At 43.5% G+C, this 5,000-nt stretch overlaps 1 protein-coding gene across 1 annotated transcript in view; it reads left to right on the top strand.

The window, feature by feature from the left end:
* LOC123506966 (tubby protein homolog) overlaps window positions 1–5,000 on the top strand; it is a 167,209-nt gene that overhangs the window by 588 nt on the left and 161,621 nt on the right. The window lies entirely within an intron of this gene.

Below are 5,000 nucleotides of genomic sequence, written 5' to 3' on the forward strand. Positions count from 1 at the left end.
TGACATTTAATTAAGTCATGCACCTTTGTAGGAAAAGGAGAGATAGGGAAGGGAGGAGAGGGGAGAGGGAGGCAGTGCTTGGTAGGGAAGCAGCGGAGGAGGAGAAGGAGAACACCATTATGGAGGATGAGAGAGAGAGAGAGAGAGAGAGAGAGAGAGAGAGAGAGAGAGAGAGAGAGAGAGAGAGATGAAAGCACGGGTGAAAGATTAATAAAATTAGTATGAGATGGATGCTGGAATATTGAAGAGAGAGAGAGAGAGAGAGAGAGAGAGAGAGAGAGAGAGAGAGAGAGAGAGAGAGAGAGAGAGAGAGTCAGTCATATTTGTGTGTAAATGAGATTAAAGAAAAGGAATGGAATGTTTTTACAAAGAGATAAAGAAGATAATGAAGCAGGAAGAGAATGGAGGAGGAGGAGGAGGAGGAGGAGGAGGAGGAGGAGGAGGAGGAGGAGGAGGAGGAGGAGGAGGAGGAGGAGGAGGAGGAGGAGGAGGAGGAAATTAAAGCAGTCCAGGTAGGAAACAAAAATCTTCCTCTATTCACCTGTTGGTTAAACCTCCTCCTCCTCCTCCTCCTCCTCCTCCTCCTCCTCCTCCTCCTCCTCCTCCTCCTCCTCCTCCTCCTCCTCCTCCTCCTACAACATGAGGCCAGGTGTACGAAATTGGCAGAGAGAGAGAGAGAGAGAGAGAGAGAGAGAGAGAGAGAGAGAGAGAGAGAGAGAGAGAGAGAGAGAGAGAGAGAGAAAATTAATTGCAGGATACTTAGAACAATTCTATATTTTAATCTCCACCATCCATTTCTTTGCGTGCGGTGTGTGTGTGTGTGTGTGTGTGTGTGTGTGTGTGTGTGTGTGTGTGTGTGTGTGTGTGTGTGTGTGTCGCGGGTGTTGATAGCGTTCATTAGGGCGTGATTGGCTTGCTGTTTGTAAGTGAGTGGGAGTAAGAGAGAGAGAGAGAGGAAGGGAGAGATGTAGGAAGGGAGATGAAGAGGAAGAGGAGATGGAGAGAGGAAAGGTATGAGAGAAATTGAAGGAAATGTAGTGGGGAGAGAGATGAGGAGAAGGAGGAGGAAGAGGAGGAGGAGGAGGAGGAGAGGAAAGGGATGAAAGGCAAATAGGAATAGGTGATAGTGAAGATGGAAGAGGAGGAGGAAGAGGATGAAGAAGATGAAAAAGATGAGAAGAGAAGACTAGAAAATTAAATAAGAAAAAAAAAATGGGCGAGAAATAGAAAATAAAAAATAAAAGTAGCGATATTTAGCGACGAAGGAAAGAGAGGAAAGGAATATTGGCAAGTGGGGTAAGAGAGAGAGGGGAGAGGAGAATTAGAAGGGAAAGAGGGGAAAGAGTAAGAGAGAGGCAAGAGTAAGGAGGGAAAGAGTAAGAGAGAGGGGAGAGGAGAATGGGAAGTGGAAAGGGGGGAGAGAGTAAGAGAGAGGTGAGAGTAAGGAGGGGAAAAGTAAGAGAGAGGGGAGAGGAGAACGGGGAGGGGAAAGAGTAAGAGAGAGGCGAGAGTAAAGAGGGGAAGAGAGTAAAAGAGAGGGGAGAGGAGAATGGGAGAGGGAAAGAGGGGGAAGAGTAAGAGAGAGGAGGAAAGTAAGGAGGGGAAAGAGTAAGAGAGAGGGGAGAGGAGAATGAGAAAGGGAAAGAGTAAGAGAGAGAGGGGAGAGAGAAATGAGGAGGGGAAAGAGTAAGAGAGAGGAGGAGAGTAAGAGAGGGGAGAGGAGAATGGGAGAGGGAAAAAGGGGAAAGAGTAAGAGAGAGGGGAGAGGGGAATGAGAAGGGGAAAGAGGGGAAAGAGCAGTTAGAGAAGGAGAGAGAGAGGCGATAGCTAGAGGGGAGAAGGGACAAGGGTGATTCTTCTCAACAAAAGGAGGAAGATGGAGAGCTGTGAGGCAGGATGAGGGGACAGGCTCTCTCTCTCTCTCTCTTTTTTTTTTTTATTTAAACATAGTACATATATTTACATATTCGGCTGGCTCTCTCTCTCTCTCTCTCTCTCTCTCTCTCTCTCTCTCTCTCTCTCTCTCTCTCTCTCTCTCTCTCTCTCTCTTAAAATTTTGAGTTTTTTTATTTATCAGATTGGGAGTCTCTCTCTCTCTCTCTCTCTCTCTCTCTCTCTCTCTCTCTCTCTCTCTCTCTCTCTCTCTCTCTCTCTCTCTCTCTCTCTCTCTCTCTCTCTAGCGTGTCATTTTCTTTTATGTTTAATGGGTGTGTTTATTTCACATTTTTCTCACACTTTCTCTCTCTCTCTCTCTTTTCATATTTTGCTCTTTTTCTTCTCTCTTTCTTTTGTATCTCTTTCTATTTCTTTCTCTTTTCCTCGACCGCCTTTCATAATCTCTTGGCCTTTTGACAGACTCCTCCTCCTCCTCCTCCTCCTCCTCCTCCTCCTCCTCCTCCTAAATATCTTATACTTTCTTCCCTGACCTCTCATTTCTTTCTCATAAGCCATATTCCCTCCCTCCTCCTCCTCTCTCTCTCTCTCTCTCTCTCTCTCTCTCTCTCTCTCTCTCTCTCTCTCTCTCTCTCTCTCTCTCTCTCTCTCTCTCTCTCTCTCTCTCTCTCTCTGTGTCCTGTTGCTAAATATTTCACAGGTCATTAAATTTGCTTACACGCGCCATGAGAGAGAGAGAGAGAGAGAGAGAGAGAGAGAGAGAGAGAGAGAGAGAGAGAGAGGTAACGTGGAGACAAAGTGGCGTAAAGGGCAACCAGAAAAGCCTCAAAGGAGGGAACTCGAGCTTCCTTTGAGGAGGAGGAGGAGGAGGAGGAGGAGGAGGAGGAGGAGGAGGAGGAGGAGGAGGAGGAGGAGGGTATAAGAGGCAAGGTATCGTACTAAGGAGGAAGGAAGTCTCGAGGGTAAAGAAAAATCGAGGTTGTAGTAGTAGTAGTAGTAGTAGTAGTAGTAGTAGTAGTAGTAGTAGTAGTAGTAGTGGAAGAAAATGAACAAAAGAAATTGAAAAAAAAATGGAATAAAATAGGAAGAAAAATGAAGGCGAGAAGGAAAATTGATAAAGGAAAATAATATGGTACAAGATAGAAGAATGGAGGAGGAGGAGAAGGAGGACGAGGACGAGGACGAGGACGAGGATGAGGACGAGGACGAAGACGAGGACGAGGACTTGGACGAAGACGAGGACGAGGAGGAGGAGGAGGAGGAGGAGGAGGAGGAGGAGGAGGAGGAGGAGGAGGAGGAGGAGGAGGAGGAGGAGGACGAGGAGGAGGAGGAGGAGGAGGAGGAGGAGGAGGAGGAGGAGGAGGAGGAGGAGGAGGAGGAGGAGGAGAAGAAGAAGGAAGAGGAGAGAAAGGAAAGCAAAAGATGATGCAGTAAGAAGTATAGTAAGAGAAGGAGGAGAAACAGGAAGGAAGATTTGAAAGGAAATAAAATGTTGGAAGTGGAAGAGAGCGTGAAGAAATAAATGCAAAGGAGGAGGAGAAGGAGGAGGAGGAGGAGGAGGAGGAGGAGGAGGAGGAGGAGGAGGAGGAGGAGGAGGAGGAATCTCGACTAATATTACGTGTAGGCAGTTATTGACAGAACAACTTTACAAGAGAAAGTGGAGAAGTGGAGATAAAGGGGAGGAAAGTTAGGCATGATGGAGAGAGGAGAGGTGGAAACTTGGAGAGAAGATGAGAGGAGGAGAGAAGTGGAGGAATTAGGAACCGGAGAAGAAAATGAAGATGGGAAGTGGTTGAGAGAGAGAGAGAGAGAGAGAGAGAGAGAGAGAGAGAGAGAGAGAGAGAGAATCAGTTAATCTCATGCCTATTACTTTTCTCTCTTTCTCTTTCCTTGTTCGTTCATCCCTTTAAAAAATGTATAAATAAATGTCTACCAAAAATATCTTCCTTAGAAATCTCCCTGAAATTTACCTACATTCTTCTTCTTTCCTTTAAAACTGCCCAATATTTTATGAATGCGTAAAACTGAATAAATAAAAAGAAATATAAGCACAAATCCTTCCTCAAATCTCTGCTATTTATAAAGAATCTGCCTTTTAGAAAACTCCTTACAGACACGATATTATGAAATTTCTTTGTCCTTCATTCCTATAAAGCTTCCTATTTTTTTTTTATTAATCTGCCTTAAAACTAAATGAAAAAACAAATCTTTCAATAAAACCTTCCCCATTTAATAAGAAACTGCCCTTAGAAAACTCCCTTAGAAAATTTACCTTCAATCTGCTTCCTTCCTTTCAAATGATCCTATCTTTTTATTAATCTGTCTTAAAACTAAATAAAAAACCACAAATCTTTTCCCAATTCTTTCTCATCCATTAAGAACCTGCTCTTAGAAAACTCCCTTCGAATCTATCCTATCTTTTAAAATTAGTCATCCTTAAAACTAAATGGTAAAAAAAAATCTTTCCCAAACCTTCCCTATTCATGAAAAACCTGCCCTTGGAAACCTCCCTGCAGACACTACCATATAAAATCTCCATAATTCTCTCTTATCTCCCTTAAAACTACCTTATCTTTTATTCATCCCTTAAAAAACTGAATAAGGAAACAAAAATCCTTCTCTTCCTTAAATTTTCATGCCCTTGCTTTCTCCTCTTCTTTTCCCCTTCCTTCACTCTTTTCTCGTACAGACACATTATTCTCTTTATCACTTTAGATTCTGTAGACCACTGCCCCATTACCCCTTCAGTACCATGACACGTTTCTATATTAATTCTGGTTACTATTTGGTGATTTTATAAGCTTCAGAAACTTTAGGTGGGGATTAGAATAGTGAAGACTGTGGCCATTAATGTTGTGAGCTTCGTAGACCCTTTCGTAATGTCAATAAAATGATCTAATCGTGCACAAAACTCAAGGTAAAAAAAATAGGTCCCAGTACTGAAGGGATTAAAATAAATACTTAAACCCATTACCTTTCTTCCCATTAACCATTCTAATTAACCAGACACGCTGTTATCCTTTCTTCTTCCCTTACCTCTCCTTTACTACTGAATTCTCCTTCCCTTCACTTCCCTCTTCACGTCTATTAGAGAGTGCATCCGTTTT

Source organism: Portunus trituberculatus, chromosome 21 (assembly GCF_017591435.1).
Source record: "Portunus trituberculatus isolate SZX2019 chromosome 21, ASM1759143v1, whole genome shotgun sequence".
NCBI lineage: Eukaryota > Metazoa > Arthropoda > Malacostraca > Decapoda > Portunidae > Portunus > Portunus trituberculatus.